Source organism: Sapajus apella, unplaced genomic scaffold (assembly GCF_009761245.1).
Source record: "Sapajus apella isolate SASKATOON/1434 unplaced genomic scaffold, GSC_monkey_1.0 scaffold32, whole genome shotgun sequence".
In the NCBI taxonomy this organism is placed as follows: Eukaryota; Metazoa; Chordata; class Mammalia; order Primates; family Cebidae; genus Sapajus; species Sapajus apella.
In genome coordinates this window covers 15,543,433-15,557,078 of record NW_022436972.1, presented here as the reverse complement: position 1 = coordinate 15,557,078, position 13,646 = coordinate 15,543,433, and the positions used below count along the sequence as shown (strand labels likewise).

The 13,646-nt window shown below is 40.2% G+C and overlaps 1 long non-coding RNA gene across 3 annotated transcripts in view; it reads left to right on the top strand.

The window, feature by feature from the left end:
- Positions 1 to 13,302, top strand: part of LOC116562385 — a 47,856-nt gene extending 34,554 nt beyond the window's left edge. For 2 of the 3 annotated variants that reach the window (XR_004273908.1, XR_004273907.1), the window contains exons 2-3: positions 6,800 to 7,002; positions 12,851 to 13,302. This is a non-coding gene — a long non-coding RNA (uncharacterized LOC116562385). Of the gene's footprint in view, positions 1 to 5,565; positions 5,972 to 6,799; positions 7,003 to 12,850 lie in introns of those variants that run through there. The other variant, XR_004273909.1, reaches the window with a different exon arrangement.
- Positions 13,303 to 13,646: the final 344 nt, after the last annotated feature.

Here is a 13,646-nt window from a genome sequence, read left to right as displayed (position 1 = left end):
GTGTGTGTGTGTGTGTGTGTGTGTGTGTGTGTGTGTGTGTGTGTGTGTTTGGGGGGCACATAACATGGATGAGTAAGCACAGAGAATGTGTTTTAGGATCATGAAATTTGGAAGAAGAGAGGGTCTGTACAGATGATCTCTCTCCTCCACCTCCTTTAATAGATGAAGAAGCCCAAAATGTCACAGCCAGGTCAAACATCTAGCTGGTGCCAGTCACAGAACACAGGTTGTCACCACTTTCCATTTTGCCACCCATCTGACGCCCCTCTAGTGTCCTTGTCAGCCTGAGAGCCTGGGCTGTGTTTCTGTAATGATGGTTTTGCATCCACACTCCCCCAGCCTATCCCAGTGAGAAAGATGGGAGTTGTAAACTTTGACTTATGCAGTTGAATGAGACATTGTTTGATGGAAGCGTGTGGGCGGGGAGGCTAACAAACAGCCAATTGCCAACTCTTGAAGCAAACATGCTCTCTTTATCCCCTAATGTAGTTTTTGATGTAATGAGCATGGCTTCCAATTTTTTTGCAAATGGGCATACTGGTGACCATGGCAACTGGCATGCTCAAAAGATGCCCTGTCAGGGGCTCTGAAAGGCCTAAATACATTTGTATTAGGTGGGCATAGCCATCCTGGCTAGTGCTTAACAGATACCCCACTAGACCATGCTTCTCAAAATCAAGCGCACAAACATTTGTGTTTCACTAAACAGAAATTAATAAGACTCCAATAGGAAGAAGCAAAGAGATTTTTTGTGTGTACACAGCTGTGTTATGAAGTAATACAGAGAATGCTCATATGAATAATGATTGCACATGTGTGTTCAATTTATTTCTTTTACTTCTAACACAGACTCCCTTAACTTTTTTTTTTTTTTTTTTTTTGGTATAAGTTGTTCAGAAATCAATCACAGGTTTCACTGCTGGCCAGGACAGGGGTCTTGATTGCTCCTTTCAAAAGGACAGGGTCCCAACAGCATTTCTATATTTAGAAGCCCCCCTGGGTCATTAGTAAATTATACTTTAGAAAAATAAAAATATTCTACTCCTTGATGATAAAGGACATGAGTCTAATGGTTTGACTCTACTAGAGAGGAAAATAAAGTTTGAAAAGTCCGTGTCTAGAAATAGAGTCTCTAATTATTTTTAAAAGGATAAATATGGCTTTTAGAACAAATAAAGATGGAACGAGTCACAAGCCATGTGGTTGTCCTCAGGTGACAGTCCTACCTCAGGTCCCCAGTCCCACCTTTTTTTAAAGCACTGTTTGCTTCCTTATTATAGAACCCAAGGAGGCTGGTCTAAGAGTCTATGAATGTTTTTGAAGAAGAAAATGAGAAGGAAAAAAATGAGAGAGAGGGAGACAGAGAGAAAGCAAGAGAGAAGAAGTGGAAGGAGAAGGATGAGAAAAAGAGAGAAGAGAGAATTAGAGAAAGGAGAGGTGAAATATCTAGATATTCTTCAGTATGCTGATTGTCTATGGTTTATGAGGCTGTAGCAGTCTCTTCTATGAAAGGTGACTGCCATGTCTTCGGGCAGGGCAATCTACATGCTTCTCTTTTCCATAGATTATTGTAGTACAGATGTATTTGGTTACATGAGTAAGTTATTGAGTGGTGATTTATGAGATTTTGGTGCACCCATCACCTGAGCAGTATACACTGCACCCTATTTGTAGTCTTTTATCCCTTGCCCCACTCCCACCCTCCCCCCCAAGTCCCCAAAGTCCATTGTATGATTCTTATGCCACTGTGTCCTCATAGCCTAACTCCCACATATCAGTGAGAACATACGATGTTTGATTTTCCATTCCTGAGTTACTTCACTTAGAATAATAGTCTCCAATCTCATCCAGGTTGCTCCATATGCAGTTAATTTATTCCTTTTTATAGCTGAGTAGTATTCCATTGAGATGTGTGTGTGTGTATGTGTGTGTGTGTGTGTGTGTGTGTGTGTGTGTGTGTGTGTGTGTTTATCCACTCTTTGATTGTTGGGCATTTGCATTGGTTCCACAATTTTGCAATTGCAAATTGTGCTGCTATAAAAATGTGTGTGCAAGTTTCTTTTTCATATAAATACTTGTTTTCCTCTGGGTAGATACCCAGTAGCTGGATTGCTGGATCAAATGGTTGTTCTACTTTTAGTTCTTTAAGGCATCTCCACACTGTTTTCCATAGCGGCTGTACTAGTTTACATTCCCACCAGAAGTGTAGAAACGTTTCCTGATCACTGCATCAATGCCAACATCTACTGTTTTCATGATTTTTTGATTATGGCCATTCTTGCAGGAGTAAAGTAATATTACATTGTAGTTTCGATTTGCATTTCCCTGATCATTAATGATGTTGAGTGCTTTTTCATATATTTGTTGGACATTTGTATACGTTCTTTTGAGAATTGTCTATTCATGTCCTTAGTTCACTTTTTGATGGGATTGTTTGGTTTTTTTCTTACCGATTTGTTTGAGGTCGTGGTAGATTCTGGATATTTTTCACATGTATAGATTGTAAAGATTTTCTCCCACTCTTTGTCTGTTTACTCTACTGACTATTCCTTTTGCCATGCAAAAGCTCTTTAGTTTAATTAAATCCCAACTATTTATCTTTGTTTTTATTACATTTGCTTTTAGGTTCTTGGTCATTAAATGCTTGCCTAAGCCAATATCTAGAAGGGTTTTTCCAATATTATCTTCTATAATTTTTATAGTTTCAGGTTTTAGATTTAAGTCCTTAATCCATCTTGAGTTGATTTTTGTATAATGTGAGAGATGAGAATCCAGTTTAATTCTCCTACATGTGGCTAGCTAATTATCCCAGCCTCATTTGTGGAAAAAAAAAAAATCCTTTCCCCACTTTAGGTTTTTGTTTGCTTTGTTGAAGATCAGTTGGCTGTAAGTACATGGATTTATTTCTGTGTTCTCTATTCCATTCCATTGGTCTATGTGCCTATTTTTATACCAGTACCATACTGTTTTGGTGACTATGGCCTTATAGCATAGTTTGAAATCAGACAGTGTGATGCCTCCAGATTTGTTCCTTTTGCTTACTTAGTCTTGCTTTGGCTATGCAGGCTCTGTTTTGGTTCCGTATGAATTTTATAATTTTTTTTCGAATTCTGTGAAGAATGACAGTGGTATTTTGGTGGGGATTGCATTGAATTTGTGAATTGCTTTTGGCAGTATGGTCATTTTCGCAATATTGATTCTACCCATCCATGAGCATGGGGTGTGTTTCCATTTGTTTGTGTCATCTGTGATTTCCCTCAGCAGTGTTTTGTAGTTTTCCTTGCAAAGGTCTTTTACCTTTTTGGTTAGGTACATTCCTGAGTATTCAATTTTTTTTTTCAGCTATTGTAAACGAGGTTGAGTTCTTGATTTGATTCTCTGATAGGTCACTGTGATGTATAGAAGAGCTAGATTTGTGTACATTAATCTTGCACTCAGAAACTTTGCTGAATTCTTTTATCAGCTCTAAGAGCTTTCTGGAGGAGTCTTTAGGGTTTTTGAGGTAAAAAATCATATCATCAGCAAACAGTAACAGTTGACTTCCTCTTTACTGATTTGGATGTCCTTTCTTTCTTGTCTGATGGCTCTGGCTAGGACTTTCAGTACTATATTGCAGAGAAGTGGTGAGAGTGGGTGTCCTAGTCTTGTTCCAGTTCTCAGAGGGAATACTTTTAACTTTTCACCATTCAGTATTGTTAGCTGTGGGTTTGTTATAGACATCTTTTATTACATTGAGGAATGTCCTTTCTATGACAGTTTTGCTGAGAGCTTTAATTATAAAGTGATGCTAGATTTTGTCAAATGCTTTTTCTGCATCTATTGAGTTATGTGATTTTTGTTTTTAATTCTGTTTATGTGGTGTATCATATTTATTCACTTTCGTGTGTTAAACCATCCCTGCATCTCTGGTATGAAACCCACCTGATAATGGTGGATCATCTTTTTGATACGTCGTTGGATTCAGTTAACTAGTATTTTGCTAAGGATTTTAACATCTGTGTTCGTCAGGAATATTGGTCTGTACTTTTCTTTTTTGGTTATGTCCTTTCCTGGTTTTGGTATTAGGGTGATGCTGGCTTCAGAGAATGAATTAGAGAGGGCTTCTTCTTTCTCTATCTTGTGGAATACTGTCAAAAAGATTGGTACCAATTCTTCTTTGAATGTCTGGTAGAATTCTGCTGTGAATCCGTCTGGTCCTGGACCTTTTTGTTGTTGTTGGTAAATTTTTAATTGCCATTTCAATCTCACTGATTGTTATTGGTCTGTTCAGGGTATCTAATTCTTCCTGATTTAAGCTAGGAGGGCTGTATTTTTCCAGAAATTTATCCATCTCTTCTAGGTTTTCTAGCTTATGTGCATGAAGATGTTCATAGTAGGCTTGAATGATTTTTTTTTTTTTTTGTATTTCAGTGTTATCAGCTGTAATATCTCCTGTTTCATTTCTTACTGAGGTTATTTGGATTTTCTGTCTTCTTTTCTTGGTTAATTTTGGTAATGGTCTATCAATTTTTCTTTTTCTTTTCAAAGAACCAGCTTTTTGTTTCATCTATCTTTTTTATTTGGTTGTTGTTGTTTCAATTTCATTTAGTTCTGCTCTGATCTTGGTTATTTCCTTTCTTCTGCTGGGTTTTGATTTGGTTTGTTCTTGTTTCTCTAGTTCCTTGAGGTGTGATCTTAGAAGGTTAGTTTGTACTTTTTCAGTCTTTTCAATGTAGGCATTTTGGGCTATAAACTTTCCTCGCTGTAGCCCAGAGATTTTGATAGGTTGTGTCATTATTGTCATTTGGTTTGAAGAATTTTTTAATTTTCATCTTGATTTTGTTTTTTGACCCAATGCTCATTCAGGAGCAGGTTATTTCATTTCCATGTATTTGCATGGTTGAAGGTTGTTTTTGGAGTTGATTTCCAGTTTTTTTCCACTGATCTGAGAGAGTGCTTGATATAATTACAATTTTATGAAATTTATTGAGGCTTATTTTATGGCCTACCATGTGGTCTATCTTAAAGAAAATTCCATGTACTGTTAAATAGAATGTGTATTTTGTGGTTGTTGGATGAAATAGTCTGTATATATCTGTTAAGTCCATTTGTTCCAAGGTATAGTTGAGATCCATTGTTTTTTTTTTTTGTTGACTTTCTGTCTTGTTGACCTGTCTAGTGCTGTCAGTGGAATTTTGAAGTCCCTCACTATTATTGTGTTGCTGTCTATCTCATTTCTTAGGTCTATTAGTAATTGTTTTATAAATTTGGGAGCTCCAGTATTAGGTGCATATATGTTTAGGATTGTGATATTTTCCTGTTGGACAGGCCTTTTACCATTATATAATGTCCCTCTTTGTCTCTTTTACATAATTGCTGTTGCTTTAAGGTTCGTTTTGTCTAATATAAGAATAGCTACCCCTGTTCCCCTTTGGTGTCCATTTGCATAAAATGCTTTTTCCACCCCTTTACTTTAAGTTTATTATGTCTTTATGTGTTAGGTGAGTCTCCTGTAGGCAGCAGATACTTGGTCATTGAGTTCTTATCCATTCTGCAGTTCTGTATCTTTTAAGTGGGGCAATCCAAAGGGCTGGTTTCACTCCCACTGTGCCCCCACCTAACATCCCTGAGTCTGTTTCCAGGCAGTGGGCGAGCAGGGCTTGAAAACTTGCCCCAGGCTATCTGCCTCCCAGCTGTGAAAGAACAGGGCTTGGTTCTTCCCCTGCCTGTGGATTCTGCACACCAGATTCACACCCTCCCCTGAGTTCCAGCCAGGAAGCTTCTCACTCTGTTCAAATTGTTACAAATTTCAGCTAGAGACTTCCTTCTCCCTGTGGTGTTTTCTCTCACACCTCTGGCTGCCCTCCCAAAGGGCCCCTGTGGTGCCAGGCAGGAATGGCCTGTTTGGGGACACACTGAGCTCCTGAGACCTTTCCCGCTGCTGCCTCGACCCCTGTATTTTGCTCAGCTCTCTAAATTGACTCAGCTTCAGGTAAGATTGGAAACTTCTCCCACAAACTAGGGAAAACTTCATTTTCCCCAGTGGGGGTGTGTGTTCAGGAGCAGATGGTCTCCCTTTCCCACTTCTGCAGGTTGGGCACTCGCAGTATTTGGGTTGTCTCCCAAGTCCTGCAGGAGCAGTCTGCTTTCTTCAGAGGGTCTGTGGGTCCTCTCAGGATTCTGGTTTATTCTTGCAGTCATTCTGGAACTAAAATTCATGATGCAAGCCTCTGCACACTGCTCTGTCCATCTGAGTTGGAGCTGCAATCTAGTTCTGCCTCCCATCTGCCACAATGACCTTTAAAAAGAATTCACAACAAAAAAGTGAGGCAGGCTTCTAACCCAGAACCCAGATATAAACAATGTTTTGTCATAGGAACCTTGTCATAGGAACAAGGTTCTTTTGTCATAGGAACCTTGACTTCAATTAATCTTCACTGGTCATAATTCTTCTTGACTTATTTACCCCTCATCTGCCATTCTAGGTTTATTGATAGACATCCAAAATGATCAGAGATTCTGAGATGTTACTTTTTCATTTCTGCTGCATGGTATTCTGGGGTTTCCCCACCAGCCAAACCAATGCAAAACTTGTCGCTGTAAACTCACCACAGGCTCATACCTTCAGTCTAGGTTTTTTTTCTCCTGGCATGCTATTTGTCACTCTTGTTAACTGCAATCAATTTCTATTTTCCTCTAAACTTCCATCTTTTAGGCTGAACTTGATCACAAGCTGAGTCGATGGGTAGGGGATAAAATATGGAAATGCTTCTCTTTCTAAATGTGATTATAAAATAGGAATTTGTTATGTCTTTTGCAGGCATATCTACAGCTCTTCAAATAAGCAATGTGATGTTAGAAAAAGTGCAGAAGCTCCTTGAGCACTTTTCAGGGCTAACCAGCTGCTGAGGAGGAACCTCCAGGAAGGAGAGAAGCACTCTGATCCAGACAGGGATTTACACCTAAAGTACCAACTCCACCATGTCTTCAGAACAGCTCTTCTAGACCTTGCATCCAATTGTGGTAACTACGAATATTTTATAGCTCACTTAGTCTCCAGTATTGTTTTTCATTAACAATATATTTTTTAGAGAGATGAGGTTTATCCATGTTGCCCAGGTTGATCTCAAACTGCTGGCCTCAAGCCGTCCTCCCACCTCAGTCCCCCAAAGTGCTAGAATTACAGGTGTGAGCCACTACAGCTGGACCCAAGATGTATTTTTAACCATAATTGGGGCAAGTAACATGTTTAATGGAAAAAATAGATAATTTTTGAATTTTGTGATTTGGAAGCTTATTGCTAACAGTGCTAAAGAAAAGTTAAAAACACTCCAAAGCGTGTCTTTAAGACTGTGGTACACATTGATCGAAGTGAGAAGATAACCAGTTAACTAAGGTTTCTTTTGTCCTTATTTCACTCTTGTATTAGTTATCCACTGCTGCATAACAAATTGCCCCCAAAGTCAGCAGTGCAAAAAAACATTTATTATGTTAGTTTCACAGTATTCACAGTTTATGTGAGTCAGGAATCCCAGTATTTTTCAGCTGGATGCCTCTGGCTCAATGGCTTTTGTGAAGCTGCAGTTAAGTAGTCACCTAGGGCTGGGGTTGGGGCTGTGGTCTCCACTGAAGACTCCACAGGGGAAGCCAGCTCTAAGCCCACTTACCTAGTAGTGGTCAGGCCTCATGGGCAGTTAGACAGTGGGCTCTATTCCTCACTGGCTGTTGGCTGAAGGCCTCCTTCAGTTTCTTGTCACATGAACCTCTCCGCAGGGCTGACTTTAAACACAACTGGCTTTTTTCAGAGTGAGGGATGAGAGAGAAGGAGAAAAAGGATACTCAAGAAAGAAGAAAGAAGCCATAGTCTTATCATGACTTAATCTCAGGAGTGACACTGCTTTACTTCTATTGTTTTCTATTTTTTGGGGAGTGAGTCGCTCTGTCCAGCCCACATTCAAGGTGAGAAGGTTGCAGGAGGCAAGGATAATTGGAACCCATCGTAGGCTTACCACAGCCCACATTTCCAAATACTTTAATGTGTAATCCATGATGGAGAATGTCTTGAACTAGTTTCACTGAGATTCATCAATCATTAGCTACAGAAGAAAATCTGAATTCCTTTGGAAATGCATTGTTTCAAACTAGTTCATCCAGTTTGCAAACACATGCCCCTAGACAAGGGTTGATTTATTCCTCATCTTTGTAACCCTTCTTTTTCCACTCCCCCCATATGCATATTTTCCATTTTAAGCCCAGTCTATCAGCTTCATTTATTTATCTGAAAGTATCAAAGAAACAAACACAAAAATATCTGACAGGCTTTGCCCCAACTAGCTGAATGGCTTCAGTAAAATCACTTAACTGTTACGGGTCTTGGTTCCTTCATCTACTGAAAGAATGGCTTGATCCCAATGATCTCTTAGGCCTCCCATAGCTTTAAAAGTCTATAAGATTTTGATTCCATGTGTGCAAACTAGGGATGTAATTAAATGCGTGGCAAAAATAAAGATTTCAGGGGTCTATAGTGAAAGTTAAATGAATGAGGCTTGGGAATTTTATGAAGCACTTTGTACACTCCAAAGTGCTATGCACATGTAAGGATTTACTCTTATTTAACCCTTATCATGAAGAGGTCAGGGCAGAAGGGCACAGTAGTGACAGTAGTCTTCTTATTCAGCTAGTCAGGTGGTCCCCCGTGTCACTCTCTTAGGTCCATACTTTCCAAGTGGAAAAACACCAGGAAGGGAGTCAGCAGGGAAGTGACCTGCGAAGGAAATGTTGAACGTATTTTAGATTCTCAGTGTGCTGGGAACTCGGGGCTTCTGTGACCTCCACGCACACTCTTTGGCCCTCCATAGCAAGAACTTCTCTCCTGGTGCCCACTCCTGCAAATTATGTCTTCCCTCTGCCAGCCACCTTCCATCCTTTTGCCCCTTCCTTCTGAGATCCCCCTATTCCTTGGATAGTGACCCCCCTATGTAGCTCATCGATCAGTGCCAGCTCCAGCTGGTTCCGTAGCACATTGCTAAATATGAGGCCTTTTACATATCCTTGAGTATACACTTCTATGCACACAAAAGATCATTCAGGGGTTTTGTCTGGTATTTAGACAGCAATGTTAAATTTATTAGGGTTCCATATTTAAAAATGCAATGCATCTTTAAGCTTTTGTGTTCATCTACTAAATCCTATTATTTTACTTACAAAAATTTCTGGCAAATTTTAGTAATCACAGTTAAGGATCCCTTGAATAATATTTGGTCTCATTTTATAAACCAAGTTAATTAAACATCTTTGCATATTTTCAATTACATTTACAAATGTAAGTACTTTTAAGCACTTCAATCTTCAGTTTCTTGGTGGGGGTTGGGGGCAGTGGGAGGGCAGGGACAGGGCCTCATTCTGTTGCCCAGGCTGGAGTGTACTGCCATGATCATAGCTCACAGCAGCCTCAACCTCCTAGGCTCAAGCAATCCTCCGGCCTCAGCCTCACAAGTAGCTAGGACTACAGACATGTGCCACCATGCCTGGCTAGCTTTTGTATTTCTTGTAGAGATGAGGGTCTTGCTATTTTGATCAGGCTGGTCTCAAACTCATGGCCTCAAGTGATCTTTCTGCCTTGGCTTCCCATGTGTTGGGATTACAGGTGTTAGCCACTGTGCCTGGCCCAATTTTCTAATAGTAAAACTTCCTATACATTTAAGTATTCACTGAAAATTTAATCAAGCAGATTTCTAAATGTGATTAATCAAATTTAAGAAAATGTTCATATGTTGTTTACAAATTTAGTAAATATATTAGCCAGTATAGGTTAGGCTATGGTATGATAACAAGTAAGCCTGAAATCTTGATAGCTTAAATGTGTCAAAGAGAATCAGTGGGGCCCATGATTCATTTGGGGCAATGAAAACTTGTGGTATTTCCAAGTAGAAGCTGTCAAGAACAGCATGTCTCCTCCATCTCTCCTTTCTTTGTGAAAGTGACCTGGCTGGTGCAGCCACTGGATTGGGGAGGTCATGTGGTCCATACTGGATTTGCCTGAAGGAGAAACACACTTGGATTGTGTTGTAAGAGGCCATGAAAGACTGAATTGTCTACTGGGAATTCCACATGTCCTTGTTTGGGAGAAATCAGCCAGAGTACCATTCACATCAGCTTTTATTTAAAAATGCTAGGCATGAGAAGATTCCAAACGGGAGTTCTAACTTGGGGAAGAAGGGCAGAATGTTTTGTAGGGCTTTAGCAAGAGGGTGCTAGCTGAAGTTCAGCCATCAGCAGCAGTCATGTGTCCAGAGAGTTTGAGAAGGGGAAGGAATTGTTTTAGTGAATTAGTAGTGATAGTTTGGATGGTTTGAATTTTATCAAAGGGATGGGGCAGAACAGTTAGGGGTTAAGGTCATGTACAAACAAAAGAGGGAGGAGGAAGCCCAGCTGTTGGTACGAGGACATGTGGGATCCCCAGTGGACAATTCAGTCTTTCATGCTCTTTCACAAGATGATCCAGATGTGTTTCTCCTTCAGGCAAATCCAGTGTGGATCACATGGCCTCTCCCATCCAATGCCTGTACGGACCAGGTTGCCTTCATGAGAACAGGAGAGATGGAGAAGACATGACTGCTCTTGACTGCCTCTACTTGAAAGTACCACAAGTTTTCATTGCCCCAAATGAATCATGGGCTCCAATATGACTGCCAGGGGCATCTGGTGGGGTTGAATTTGCTTTGACACATTAAAGTTTTATCTAAAACCACAAGTCTAAATCAGAAAGTATTCATGTATGCCTCTGAAGTGGGCATTTTAAAGCTGACCTGTTATTCTAACAGGCAATTTCTTTTAAACATTAATGAAATATACCACATAAGTAGAGATTCTTAACTTGATAATATCAATGATACAGTTTTGATTCTCTAAAAGATTTACATGTTTAGTTCTGTATCTTTCCAGTGTTTCTGACTATGCAAGGTTTGGGGATTACGATTATCACAAACAGGGATTTTAGCCAGGATGCTGACCATATGAATTCATGCCTATACCTGGAGCATTATAATTAAAATACAGACTCATCACTCTCAGAATCTAGACAGCTCATATCCCTGCCGTGCTCACAGGATAGGGTAAAGCCCAGGTCAGAACCTATGCTGGCTATTGCCTCACTATCTCGGGTGGCATTTCTTTGACTCTTAAGACCTGCAAATGTCTTTTTCATCCAAATCCAATACTTTTGAACTTGATGGAAGCTTGCATTCTTTTCACAACTTTTATGAGTGTCAACACATTAAATGGAGGAGAAAGAAAGAAGCTGTATATATCTTGAAGGCAGAGGATAAAAGAGGAAGATGCCACCAGGGTGGTTTAAGAATAGAACTCTCCCTTCGGTATATGCCCAGTAATGGGATTGCTGGGTCAAATGGTATTTCTAGTTCTAGATCCTTGAGGAATCGCCACACTGTCTTCCACAATGGTTGATTCTATTATAAAGATACATGCACGAGTATGTTCACTGCAGCACTGTTCACAATAGCTAAGATTTGGAACCAACTCAAATGCCCATTAATGATAGACTGGATAAAGGAAATGTGGCATGTATACACCATGGAATACCATGCAGCCATAAAAAAGGATGAGTTCATGTTCTTTGCTGGATATGGATGAAGCTGGAAACCATCATTTTCAGCAAAGTAACACAGGAACAGAAAAGCAAACACCACATGTTCTCACTCATAAGTGGGAGTTGAATAATGAGAACACATGGACACAGGGAGGAGAACATCACACACTGGGGCCTGTTGGTGGGGGAGGGGCAAGAGGCGGGAGACCATTAGGAGAAACACCTAATTTATATAAGTAAGACATGGTGAGGGCCTGCATCAGAAATCAAGCCTGTGCAGATGGTAGAAGAAAATGAACCATGCTTTAAGGAGATGAACATGGAAAAGCACAAATCCCTGGCTGAAGCAAGAATGTTGAGTCAGGAGTTAGGGAGATCATATAAGTGCCGTAAACAGCAAAATGGGAAACAGAACTATCAGAAAATTCTGCAATTCAGAGAAAATAGAATTCACTTCTGAATTAAATACTCAGCCAGCCACACTGCCCTTCCTGTCCTGACCCTTTTGACCTGTCTTTCACCAATCCTAGCTCCCAGATCTGCCCTGCAGGCTTCCCAGTGTCCTGGCCCAGCCTCGTCTTCCTTCCAGAATCAACCCCATCACTGACTTGCTGTCTGACCAGAAACCAACCCCATCACACTCTAGATCCCAGTTTCCACATCTGTAAACTGCGAAAAGTAACACTAGCACTTCCCAGATTGCCGTGGGGACTAAGTGAGGCAGTGGCTGTGAAAACACCTGATAAATGTCTATAAAATACCATATAAATGGGAGGTGTTGTTACTGATGAAACAAAAATAAGAGAGAATGTTAGTGAAGAGACAGGAAGAAAGGCTGTGTTTATAGTCCCACACCGGATTTAAGGCACTGTAGGGACCACGCACTCAAACACACATGGGCTTTGGATGTCACGTGGTGAAGCCAGGCCTGGGATTGAATCCTGGCTTCACCACTATCTTGCTCTGTGACCTCGAGCAAGTCCGCTCACCCCTCTGAGTCTCCATTACTTCATCTATAATATAGGATAATAACTCCTCCCTTACAGTGTTTTGTGAGAATTGAAAGAGTTAACATATTACAAGTTGCGTCATAACATATAATTGTTCATAGTTGCTTCTGTGAACTCCGTAAAAGGAGTTCAACAGTGTTGGCTTCCTTCTTCCACTCTTATATTATTTATTCCTGGAAAATAATATAGTTACGCCAGAAACTCATCTTTTTTTAACTGGTCTGAATTTTTATTCTCTTCCTCTCATTTTCAGGAGTCATTAATTATCAACGAACAAAATCTCCGGGTGCCCGAAGGACCTAGCCTATGCAGAAACCTGTGAACTGCTGATGAGAACGCAGTGAGTCAAAAGAATAATGGAATTAAATAAGTTCGGAGTCTTTAAGTGTTTCTTAAAACTCTTATCTATAAACCCCTAATCTTACTAATTTCCGGCACACTTGTTATTCATAAACATTTGATCGTCGTTCGTAGAAGATCTAACAAATTAACACAATGGATTGTTTTGGTGATGAAGGGACAGTATACTATTCCATTTAGCTTGTTCAGGGCACTTGAGTCAAATCCCTTGAGTCCTCACTGCATCAGACAGTCCATGAAATCCTGATGGCGATATCATAATTATCCATAAAGTTAGAGTATTCACTAATTAAGAATGCTGAAGAATGAAGTATATTAAATGGGTCATCCTGCATTTTTTTTTTTTTTTTTGAGACAGTGTCTCACTCTGTTGCCCAGGCTGGCGTGCAGTGGGGCAATCTCAGCTCACTGCAACTTCTGCATCGTGATTCTTCTGTCACAGCCTCCCAAGTAGCTGGGATTACAGGCACGTAATGTCTGGTTGATTTTTGTATTTTTAGTAGAAACAGAGTTTCACCATGTTGGCCAGGCTGTCTCTAACTCATGACTTCAGGTGATCCACCCACCTCAGCCTCCCAAAGTGCTGAGATTACAGGCATGAGCCACTGCCATGTTGCACCTTAGAATGAATTTGTGTTTGTGAGGTAGAGGAGAATTTCATTCAAAATTAAGAATCACTAAAGATGGGG